Genomic DNA, 13,068 nt, shown 5'->3' with positions numbered 1-13,068 from the left:
AACAAGGGGAAACTTGATTTATATTTTAAACTAATAAGCCGCGATAAGCAAAATCCTATGAATTCTATATATGACAGCATTTGCAATTGCCGAAATCTTTATTTCACCTAAACAGAACTTTATTTCCTAGAAACCGGTTGAACAAAAAACATAGTTAATGTTACCTGTGTGAGAACAAAGATTCCTAATATTTATGTTTTCATTGGAACAGAAGCTGGCATGAACTCAAAGCCCTGACCACACTATTCAAATCCTCGACCATCTTATCTCTCTCTTTACGATTAGTGATGGGTTTTGATGATGACAAAGTTGCTCTTTTCAAACGATTTGAGTTACTTAGAATATATTTCGCCACTTTGATCTCCTCTTCTTGTTTCCATTCGTAGCCTATCCACTTGAATATCTCGAGGTGAGACAACAAACATTCAAGAACATTCTTTGGTTGATTCCATATTCCAGGAGCTGGGCTTTCTTTTCAACCCATAGGCTAAGATCAATGAGGGGGAAACACATGCAATATAATGCATCTTATTATTAAATTATCAAACCTTGAAACCTAGCTGGAAAAACTGCTGATGGATGAACTATATGCTTACGTGCATGAGCTTTAGGACTTGCAATTTAGGAGATCTATCAAGCATGAGGGTAAGTATATTCCACCACGCTATATGTGTATGTAGCTCCAAATATACAAGCTGATAGAAGGCGCTGCCGGTGGAAAACTTGACTTGTGCATGAGTCAGAATTAGCACATAAGCAATAGAATAACAAAACTAAATTAATTGCAAAGGAAAACCTGAAAGATGTACCATCAAGGGTGGCAATCCCAAGGACAGACGTTTGACCGAAGTTAGAGATTCCAAAAGGTTCTCATTGATTATCTTAGGGACAACAATGATCTTTACCTCCACCAGCTTCCTCAAATTCTCAATAAGACAAAACTCAAGACCATAACCATGAATCTCAATATCCAAGTATTTCAAAGAGGGAGCATTTATCACATAGCCCGCAAGCGCCTCAAAATAGATGTAATTATAAAATTTTAACCTCTAAAAAGATGGAACTGCAATAGTGAAAGTCTTCACACTGTTCTGTGGTATTCCTTGCACTTCCAAGTTTTCGAGATTAGGGCAGCCAGATAAAAGGTTAATAACTGATTCATCGTCTTTGAAGTCCACCATGATACGCACCATAGTTCTAAGAGATTTTAGACAAAATGTTGAAGGGACATTTATATGAACACTAAAACTGAGTCTTAAAGTCTCTAGTGTTTCACAGTTGTACAAGCATCTAGGAAATCTGAAGCGTACTTTCCCAACGTAACATCGAATCAGTTCTCCAGTGTAATATTACACCGAGTACCAGCTTACGTACATTGCAGGAAACAGCAATTCCAATCAATACTCCAGTATCCGTTACGTCACATATATCTAACACAACTGAGAGATGAAAACTATGTAGAACGGGAGCCTTGTGTGAAAGCAAAGTCTTGAAAACGTCCCGTGTTCACGGTTGTGATAGTATGATTAGTTAGAATCGAAGTTAAGTTTAGGCAGCATCTTCCAATGAGAGTGCCATTGTTTAGACAAAACGCTCGTGGCTATGGCCTCTTTTGTAGTAAGCAAAGACAATATATTCAGAATCAAGGCTTCAGGCAACTGACTGATCCTGTCCGCATTCATAATATAGAGAAGAGAAGTATTACTAAGACTAAATGTGTAATTAGTAGTGTACAAAACCGTTATGTGTAGGCCTATATATATTGTAACCTTATGATCAATACAATCAAGCCTTTCCTTACATGGTATCAGAGCAGTGAATCCTAGACCTAAATTTTTTTTTTCTCCTCGCCGCTCTTCTTCTTTCTCTCGTCTTCTACTTCTTTTTCTTCTTTTCTAGATCTTGTACCATGGCTTCTTCTGATATCATCAACACTACTTCTCCAAATGCTCTTCATAACATCAACATGGCGAACGTTACCAAGCTTACTGCTTCCAACTTTCTGATGTGGAATCGCCAAGTCCGTGCATTACTCCCCGGTTATGGTCTTGCGGGATTTCTCGATGGCACTATCGCTGCTCCGGAAAAGACCGTTATTGTTGCCGGTACCTCTACTCCTAATCCGGTGTATCAACTCTGGGAATGTCAAGATCAGCTTCTTGTTGCTTGTCTTCTTGGTGCGATATCCGTTGAGATTCAACCCATCCTCTCTAAGGCTTCCTCTTCAGCACAGATCTGGAGTCTTCTCTCTGCTAAATATGCAAACACATCATGGGGTCATATCAAACAATTGCGGGAACATATCAAACAGTGGAGGAAATGTACTCGCACGATTGATGAATATGTTCAAGGTTTGGTTTCTCGTTCTGATCAACTCTCTACAATTGGTAAACCTTATGAACATGAGGAACAGGTCGAGTATCTCCTTGGTGGTCTTCCCGACGATTATAAATCACTCATTGACCAGATCGAGGGTCGTGATACTCCTCCCACCATGGCCATGATTCATGAGAAGCTTATTAACTTTGAGCTGAAGCTTCAATCCCAAGCATCAGTCTCTTATGTTGTGCCTGTCACGGCGAATGCTGCTTTCAACAAGTCCTATGGTCATTCCAACAACACCTCGCGGCATCAACGCTCCACTTCTCGGGGCACCTCGTCTTCCTTCTCACGTAGTGGTCAAGGTCGAGGTTATCAGGGTCGCTGCCAATTGTGCGGTGTATTTGGTCACAGTGCACGGCGTTGCTCGCAGTTACCAACCTCTTCTCGCGGTTTTCAACCTACTGGTGGCGGTTACTCCTCGTCACCTGGTTTGTATGGTACTCCTCATGCTAACGTTGCTGTTGTTCCCTCATACAACTCGGAAAATTGGGTGATGGATAGCGGTGCCACTCACCACCTTACCTCTGATTTGTCCAACCTTGCTCTTCATCAGCCATACTCCGGTGGGGAGGAGGTTCAGATTGCTGGTGGCTCGGGTTTAGAGATCACGCATACGGGTTCCACCCTACTCCCTACACCCTCTCGTTCTCTTGCTTTAAAAGATGTTCTATATGTTCCAGATCTTTGCATGAATCTTATATCCGTATATCGCCTGTGTAACGCTCATAAGGTTTTTGTTGAATTCTATTCTGCCTATTTTCAGGTGAGGGATCTGAGCACGGGGGTCCGATTACTCCAAGGCATAACTAAGAATGGATTATATGAGTGGCCGGTTGACCGTGATACCATCAATGTCTTCTCCGCGTCTGTGACAACCAAAACCGACCTCCCCTCTAGGCATCTTCGACTTGGGCACCCTTCGTTATCTGTTTTAAACACTCTTGTTTCTAAATTCTCTTTACCTTTATCTTCATCTCCCCAAAAACAATTATCTTGTTCTGACTGTCTTATCAATAAGAGTCATAAACTCCCTTTTTCTACAAACACAGTCTCCTCCACTTGAATACATTTATACAGATGTTTGGTCCTCTACAATCATTTCTTCGGAAAATTTCAAGTATTATCTTGTTTTGGTTGATCATTTTACCAGATATACATGGCTTTACCCATTAAAACTCAAGTCCCAAGTCAAAGATGTTTTCATTGCTTTTAAAGCTTTGGTTGAGAATCGATTTCAAACACGGATTAGAACATTGTACTCCAATAATGGTGGTGAATTTATTGCCTTGCATACCTTCCTATCGTCTCAAGGTATATCTCATTTCACCACGCCACCTCATATGCATGAACACAATGGCATCTCGGAGAGGAAACATCAATATATTGTCGAGACGGGTCTTGCTATGCTCAGTCATGCATCCGTTCCTCAGAGTTAAAGGCCTTACGCTTTTGCTACAATGGTTTACCTCATTAATCGAATGCCCACTGATGTTATCGGCGGAGACACACCGTATCACAAGCTGTTTCAAACTTATCCAAATTATCACAAACTGCGAGTGTTTGGCTGTGAGTGTTATCCCTGGGTCCCCCCATATCAGAGCAACAAACTTGAGCCTCGCTCTACACCGTGTGTGTTCCTCGGTTACTCACTCACCCAGAGTGCTTACCTCTGTTTCGATGCAGCTAATGCGAGGCTCTACACATCCCTCCATGTGAAGTTTGTTGAGGATCGTTTACCACTATCTGCGAATCCATTGCCTACGCTGGTTTCCTCGCCAGTTTTGATGCCTTCTCACCCTCCATCGACTTCGGTTCCGGTGTCGCAGCCACCCGCTTCGTTGTCTCCGGTTTCATCAATGGCTCCGTCGGACTCACCCCTGTGCAATGACCCTCACCATGCCTCCTCTGCGGACCCGGCGTCATCATCTCCCTCGACAATGGTTTCTTCGGCTCCGACTTTGTCTCTGTTGGTCACGCAGTCATCGTCATCGGCTTCTTCTGATTTGGATCACGAGATCAGAACTAAGCGAGCTCATGATGAATCATACTTGCGGGCCTCTTTAGGCCCAACAAATTCCACTTCTTCACCAAGCCCAACTACTGCAGGCCCATCGAGTCCAACACCAATTACAACAAGTCCATCTTTGGATCCCACAGTATCTTCCTCCTCTCGAGCGGACTCCTCTACCACCTCCACACCATCGGTTGCTCCTTCGTCACCGCAACCTCCGCCTTCGATAACTGACTTTATGCGGACCCGGTCCAAAAACAATATTCACAAACCGAATCCCAAGTACGGTCTCGCTGCTATCTCCACACCGTCCATTCCGACAACAGTAGCAGAGGCACTTCGGGATCCGAACTGGTGGGCTGCTATGGTTGAGGAGATTAATTCTCAGCTTTGTGAACATTCTTGGGATCTCACGCCTCCAACCTCAGGTCAAAATGTTATCACTTGTAAGTGGATATTCACACTCAAATATAACTCGGATGGATCGATTGCTCGGTACAAGGATCGATTGCTCGGTACAAGGATCGATTGGTTGCTTGTGGGTTTCATCAGCAATATGGGATTGGTTATTCTGAGACTTTGAGTCCAATGATCAAATCCACTACGATTCGTCTTGTTTTGGAGATTGCAGTTAAGAAGGATTGGATGATTCATCAGGTTGATATCAACAATGCATTTTTACAAGGCACATTACAGGAGGTGGTGTATGTCTCTCAACCACTAGGGTTTGTTGACCGTGATCGCCCACATCATGTATGTTGTCTGCGGAAAGCTCTCTATGGGTTGGAACAAGCACCCCGTGCTTAGTACCAAGAACTACGACGGTTTCTGCTTGACTCTGGTTATAAGACTTCGATTGGTGACAACAACTTGTTTGTTCTTAAACACGGCAATTCTCATGTGTATGTCCTTGTTTACGTGGATGATATTATCATCACAGGTCCTGCTCCTCTGGTACGTGCTTTTCACTCCTCCCTTGCTCAACGTTTTTCTCTAAAGGACCTTGGTCCTTTGAGCTACTTCTTGGGCATTGAAGCGACACGCACACCGTCTGGACTTCATCTGATGCAAAGGAAATACATCACCGATCTACTGGTCAAAACAAAAATGCAAGATGCTAAACCGGTCCCGACTCCAATGTCTTCTTTCTCGCAGCTCACGATCCTCTCTGGTACACCGTTAGCTGATGCAAAAGAATATCGCATGGTAGTCGGTAGTCTGTAGTACCTCGCGTTCACGAGACCCGATATTGCCTTTCCTGTCAACCGACTTTCGCAGTTTATGCATCAGCCTACCAATCTCCATTGGCAAGCTGCGAAGCGTGTCTTACGGTATCTTGCTGGAACAAGGTCCCACGGTATCTTTTTGCGTTGTGATGCTCCTCTTATTATTCATGCGTTCTCGGATGCAAATTGGGGTCGTGATAAGGCAAACTATGTGTCTACCAATGCTTATATCGTGTATTTTGGTGGAAGTTCGGTGTCTTGGTCTTCAAAGAAACAGCAAAGCGTCTCTCGATCGTCGACTGAGGCTGAATACCGGGCTGTAGCTAACACATCATCCGAACTTAAATGGATATGCTCATTGTTAACTGAATTGGGTATTGATCTTCCCATGGCCCCGGTCATATATTGCGATAACATTGGTGCTACATATCTTTGTGCTAATCCTGTTTTCTATTCCAAGATGAAACATGTGGCGATCGACTATCATTTTGTTCGGGAAAACATTCAGTCCGGCACACTTCGGGTAGCTTACATTTCCGGTGATGATCAGCTTGCAGATGCTCTCACCAAACCGCTTCCACCACCGCGGTTTTATGATTTAAATTTTAAGATTGGCGTAAAGAAGTTGCCTCCATCTTGAAGGGGCGTATAGAGAAAAGAAGTATTACTAAAGCTAAATATGTAATTAGTAGTGCACAAAACCCTTATGTGTATGCCTAAATATATTGTAACCTTATGAGCAATACAATCAAGCCTTTCCTTACACATAACACCTTGATTCTTCTCACTTTCACCCTCCATTTGCTGTCAAAAGCCAAAATCGAACAACACAAGTTAAAGACACGAGTTGGTTTTTGAGTTTTGTGAAATATATATATATATATATATATATATATATATATATATATAGATTCTATTCTAGCAATCGTCATTCTTTTCTCTATGACAAAGAGATATACTAACCATCGTTTTATTGCTCAAGCTTGAATTTAAGAATTCTGTGTTGACTGTTGCTGTTTAATTTTTAAAGCTTTTTTCCAAGCTTAAAGTGAATAGGTAGCGTAGCGGAGACGAAGATATTAGACTGCGGACGTTAGGGTTTCATAACTCATAAGGCTTAGTATGCTATATATTAATCTCGTCCATAATATTGAACCGTCATACTCAATTTATCTAAATTTATTAAAAATTAATATTTTAATATAATATGCACAAAATAATACTTAAATATACGAAAATCTATAGTATAATAATCTAAAACAATAGATTATTTTATTTTAATGACAATTATTCTATCCAAAATCATATCAAGTCCACGAAAAACTTGAATGGAACTATTTTATACACCAAGAAAACGAAATAGCCAAAGCTACTCAATTTTTTTTTTAAAATCTCTTCACAAAAGTCTTAACTATGACCAAAATGTTGGAAAATTCCCTCCTACATGGTTAAATTAATCCCTCGTGGCCTCATTGTATAATAACTATGTTTCATCTAAATTTTAATGTTCTATTATGTTTTTCGAAATGAAAAAAGAAAAGATCATTAGAAACCAAGTACTGAAGTAACAACACAAGTAAAAATGATTTGTGAAACAACAGAGATCGACACTCTGTTATTAAAAAAAAAAAAAAAAGCCTTCATTTAAGCAAAACAAGTTGGCATGATGAATTCGAAACCCTGACCACACGCTCCAACTCTTCAAGCATCTCAAGTCTCTCGTATGAGTTAAGGCCTATTATGGAGAAAGTTGCTTCCTTCAAGCAATTTGCATTTCTGAGGATGTATTTCGCCACCTCTATCACCTCTTCTAGTTGCTCTTTGTAACCATTCCTCACAAATGTCTCGAGATGATGCAACAAACATTCCGCAACATTATTTGGTTGGTTCCATGTCCCATGAGCCACAAGATCTTTTCTTGAACCCAGTGGCCGAGACTAGTGACCACAATGACATTATATTAATTCAGCAAAACTAAACCGATTTAGGAAAAGATAGCTGAAAATGAACTTCATATTGCTTACATCAATGAGCTCGAGGAATTGCAATTGAGGAGAACTATCGAGCATGATCGAAAGTAGATTCCACCACGCTTCTTTATTTGTATGTGGCTCCAAATATACTAGCTGGTGGAAGATGCTACCGGTAGGAAACTTAATCTATACATGAGAGAGTATTAGTACAAAAACAATGTAATATCACCAACTCTAATTCGCTTTTCACTTTGAGCTTGTCTCTTTCCGATTGATAGCTTGCATGTAAACTATCGAACTTGATCTCAAAGAGCAAACGGCCGACCTCATTTCTTTGTTAATAAAAGGAACTGTTACGCTCTTACCCCCCCCCCCCCCCCCAATCTTGTTTATTAAAATTGTGCGAACCTCGGTACAAACAATTGTTGTCACCAATGCAAAGAAAGCATCATCCCAATTCTAAAAGAAGTAAACAAGGCATGAAATCTTGATGGATATTGGTTTCTTCTAGTCTCCAAAAAGGATGAGATAAAGACGATAGCAATTGAACACACCTTGTACTTCAAGTCTTGACATTTAACACCAACCACGACATGGTGACCTATGACGTTATTGCATCCTAAGACTGTATAACCAGGAAGCTCATCGCCAACAACAACACCACTGGCTGAAAAAGATTCAAGACAGACACATAGCAAAGATCAATAAAAGATAAAAGTAGAGAAGACAATATAGTAAGGAAAACAAACAAGAGATAAAAGGAATTTTGCGGCATGAGAACACATGATATTGAGTGATATTGAAGGAGACACTATCAGGAGCAGATGCTGTTGCTGGTTCCCTTGACCTCACGCTCCTTCCATCCCTTTATGATCTCTGAAATTGTTGCACTTGTATCATCTTCATCTTCCTCTTCAATCTCACTAGGTGCCCAATGTACTATGATTGATGTCAACATAGAGACAATATAACTCATCTCAGGTCTCCGTGCAGGTTCCTTGGCGCAATAGTGAATTGCCAGTTTTGCTACCTCATCAATGACGGTGCAGGTTTCTTCGTTGAGCTCGATGGTTTCGTCAATGGCTTTTCCTATAGAGTTGTTGTCGATGAAAAATTTCCTGAACCAAGTAAAGATATGATGATCATATTCAGATCGATTCTCGTCTAAAGCTTCCTGCCCTGTTACTAGTTGCCTGAGAATGACTCCAAAACTGAATACATCAACTTTTGTAGTTACCCTTCCAGTCACTGCAATTACAAATATTTGAGCTGTCAGAAATCAAATATATTGGTGATCAGATATATAGATATTTATAGATGAAATTAAAGGAGAACATTACTTTGATATTCAGGTGCAATGTAACCAGCTGTTCCCACACACTTTGTCCTGATAGATGCTCTGCCCTCTTCTGTAGCCCTGACCAAGCCAAAGTCAGAAACCTTTGCACGCATATAATCTCCCAAAAGAATGTTTGCCGGTTCTAGATCTTTGTGTATGTAACTCTGACATTGAAGAGCCAAAGTATGCAAATATTCTACCCCTTTGGCCACATCCAATGCAATAGTAAGCTGTGTAGTCCACTCAAGGGGTTTTAACCCTTCTTCCTCCCACTGGAATAGATGTCTTCTTAAACTACCTTGAGACATGTACCTGTAACGCAATACCCATGCAGAACGAGATTTCTATGGTTTACCTTGGTTAATGTGCTCACCTCGGCTCTAAACTCTTGATACCCTTTTCCTCTTATCACTTGGCTCATCTTTTCACTGCAATTTCAACATCTCCGTTCTACAGTTTCCCTTTGTAGACCGATCCAAAAGCACCTTTCCCAATCATGTTTTGCTCGCTAAAAATTTATGTAGCCTCCCTCAAAAGTGAAAGGGGGAATCACAGAATCCTCTATTTCAATGTAATCATCACCAGATTGCTGCCTACTTCAATATTGTGAGCTCGAGAGGAATGGTGCTTGTGTGAGACGGTGATGTGAGATATCAATCACCTAAAGAGACGTGAGATAAATATCAAAAGTGTGCTATAACAATAAATATCTTGATTGAGTTGTGATCAAAGGTAATAGTTTAGTGTTTACTTTTGAATTATTTTCTAAACATAACAAAGAGAGTTATTCTTTATAAAAAAACTTTGCAAAACTTCAGTGTCATTATGTTTCAAAGCAAAAAATAGATAAAATATAAGCAAAACATAAGCAAAAAAAGCTAATTACAAGCAAAACATTTAATTTGTTTCTAGTTTTATTGTTTGTTATGTGTTATGTGTCTTTAGAAAGATGTTTTCAGAGTCCTTTACGTTATAATTTTTGTTCCATCAGCTGAGTATAAGGTATTAAGGTTAACGTCCTCGCCTAACTTTGAAATAGGTGTTTAATTTTGTAATTTAATTATGGTCTTGACTCCGTTAGCTTAGATTAATGTCCGATTTAATTAATAAGGTTTTTTTTTTTTGAGAAAACGAAACTTAAAGAAAAGTTTCTAATCTTGTCTATTAACTCTTTTTCATTCAAAAAATCAAAAGCAATAACTAAGACATAACAATAACAAAGCTGGACACTGGGATACGAAAAATCTACCTCTATCACAACCAAAGACTGAACAGATATTGAGTGAGATAACCCTTTAATAAACCCTTTCTCACTTGCTCTGTTATTGTGGACAGAGTTTTGTTTTGGTATCTCTCTCTCTTTCTCAGTTTTTCAAGAACTGGATTCGATTAATTTTGATTAAGGTTAGGTTAGGGTAATGTTTATTTTAATTTTCGAGAAAACGAAACTTAAGAAAAGTTTCTAATCTCGTTAACTTTTTTTTCATTCAAAAAAAGTTTAAAGCTAATTCTGATTCTTTAAATAGTAATTTTGTAGACCTACTACATCTCTATTCTATTTTTCAAAATTGCAGTCTATAGTCGTCGGAGGTATTGATAATCGCTGTCTATTAATTTTTTAATTACAGTAGAGTCTCGACCCGGTGGGGTTCAATCCTAAGATGCCATGAATCATTGCTGGGTGTGTAGCCAACTAGCCCACACAAATCATTCAACTATAAATAAATTTAACCAAGATGCTTAAGAAGCTTGATTTAACCAATATGCAGCAATATACTACCCATCTGTTGTTTAAGGAAGGTGGATTTTGATTTTGACTTGGTCAGTGATTGATTAATCCGGTTTAAGATTAATCAATTTGGCTAAGTTGATTTGGTTGGGTACAAGGACAAACCAATTTGAAAATTTAATTAAATTAATGTTTGATTTAAATTATATGCTGAGACCAAAAACGCTTAATGAATATATATATATATATATATATACTAGGTTTTACCCCGTGGTATACCACAAGTCTATTATTTTGTTGATATGATATTGTAATAGTTTAGTGGTGCTTGTAGTCGATGGTGAATTGCATATATATATATATATATATATATATATATATATATATATATATACTGTTAACGATTGTAGATAGGTTTTGTATAAACTTTTGATTCACAAGTTGAGAATATACATTTTATGATTTGGTTAGTTATGATTTAGGAATGAATTGTAACATCCGCGAACCGAAATCCCGGTTTAGGGATTGCATCGGTCGATGCAAGGTTGTTTTCTGCGGACGAGTTTAAGTGAAACGCTGCGTTTTGGGCAAAGGAAAAGGGGAAAACCCCTTAAGTCGTTTCTTTTGTCTAATTAGTTGTTTTGACCGCTTTCGAGAGAGAGAAAAGAGAGAAAGAGTGTTCTTGGTGTTCTTGGAGATTTTCTGTGGATTGGTGGCTTTTCTGGTGAGATCTGAGGCTTAGGACGTTGTAGGAGCTTTCTAGGAGCGTGTTCTTAATTGTTTAAGGTTCAGAAACTTCTTGGCAAAGGTAAGTGCATGACCATGACTTATCTAAGCTGGAGAAATCTCTGATTTGCTTGTTTGTGTTGTTAGGCTTGTTAGATTGGTATTTGGGACGATTGGAAGCTTTCTTGTGGCTTGAGACTGTGTTTTGTGGTTACAGGAACAAAAATCCGGCGAGAAGCTTCGGGGAAAAAATGATGTTCGGCATTGCATCGGTCGATGCACACTGTGCGTCGGTCGATGCAGATGCGAGGACGGCGCGTAAAATCTAGGGTTTTCGTGCTATGTCGAGCATGCGTCGGTCGATGCAAGTTAACCTTGCATCGGTCGATGCAGATCTTGCGTCGATCGACGCAACCTCCAACTGGTGTCGGTCGATGCATGTTGGTGTCGGTCGATGCTGAGTCCTGGTTTGTTATTGTTGATTGTTGATTGTTTATTGATGGTTAGAGATGACTCAATTGCTTGTGTGTATAGCTCAGTAGATGGGAGGATTGCCTTACTGAGTGTTTATAAAAAATACTCATGCATTGCAATTTGCGTTTGTGGTGCAGGTAAAGGCAAAGTGTGATCGTTGAATCAAGGCAATGAAGAGGAGGATGTTCTAGTGGTTCGCTTGGTTGTCTGGCTTCTGTTAGGTTGCTAGAGTTGGGTCCTAGAATGTTGTTTAGGATTGATGGTTCTCTGGTTTATGCTGTTTGGATCATTAGTTTATGATTTGGAATTAATATCGGTTATTGGATTATGATTGGATTATTTATTGGTATTGGTATCTGTTATTTCCGTTGTTGGTTGTGTTTGTGGTTAGGTGGCTAGTGGGTATGGGACCACTAGCTGTAGTGTATTTATTATTATTATTATTATTTATTATTTATTAATAAAAAAAAACGGGTCATGTCGTTTCATAAATGATATGGCATATTAGCCCTGGGCATTCGGGTCCTCGAGTTGGGTTTGGGTAGGAACCGGTCGGGTTCGGGTTTTACGGGTAAGGGAGTTTAGGACCCAATAGGGTAAATAAAAAGTTTCGGTTCGGTTCCGGTTCGGGTTCTCTTGGGTTCGGATCAGTTTGGGTTTGAAATCTCAGAACCGGTAAAAACCCGAAAAAACCGGGTTTTGATCGGTTCGGGTAAATTTTACCCGTTTATACTAAAAAAACCTGTTTACCCGATTTGTAATGCAATACCCGAAAAAATTACAAACAAATGTTAGTTGAAACCTGCAAATTTCACATCTGAAATTCAAATCCAAACATCTTAATAGATAAATATGGAGTACAATCATCATTCTCAAATTCATATGACAAAGAAAATACTTAAGCAAAAGAAGAGATAGTAGAAAAGTTTCTTAGAAATCCAAGTCTGATGCAAAACATAGATTATATATAGAGATAGCAGTAGGAAATACTACACATTCAATCTTCATAATTCAGACTTTAGGCTCAGAAATAGCAATTGTTCTCTCTTAGGTCCTATACAATTCAAAAAGAGAAATATATAACACATGTCAAATTCATTATAATTGGAAAAACAATATCAAAAGAAGAATTCAGAGACTTACTTATCTCATCCTAAAGATCTTGCATGTTGAAATCAGGTTCAAACTCTATAGAAAAATAAATAAAA

The 13,068-nt window shown here is 39.3% G+C and overlaps 2 pseudogenes; both read right to left on the bottom strand.

The window, feature by feature from the left end:
* Positions 1-199: 199 nt before the first annotated feature.
* On the bottom strand, positions 200-1,679 carry LOC104793935 (putative F-box/FBD/LRR-repeat protein At4g13965; annotated as a pseudogene).
* A 5,580-nt stretch (positions 1,680-7,259) lies between these two features.
* On the bottom strand, positions 7,260-9,471 carry LOC109133282 (receptor-like kinase TMK2; annotated as a pseudogene).
* Positions 9,472-13,068: the final 3,597 nt, after the last annotated feature.

Source organism: Camelina sativa, chromosome 6, assembly GCF_030686135.1.
Source record: "Camelina sativa cultivar CO46 ecotype springtype chromosome 6, ASM3068613v1".
NCBI lineage: Eukaryota > Viridiplantae > Streptophyta > Magnoliopsida > Brassicales > Brassicaceae > Camelina > Camelina sativa.
This window is presented reverse-complemented; position numbering and strand designations above follow the sequence as displayed.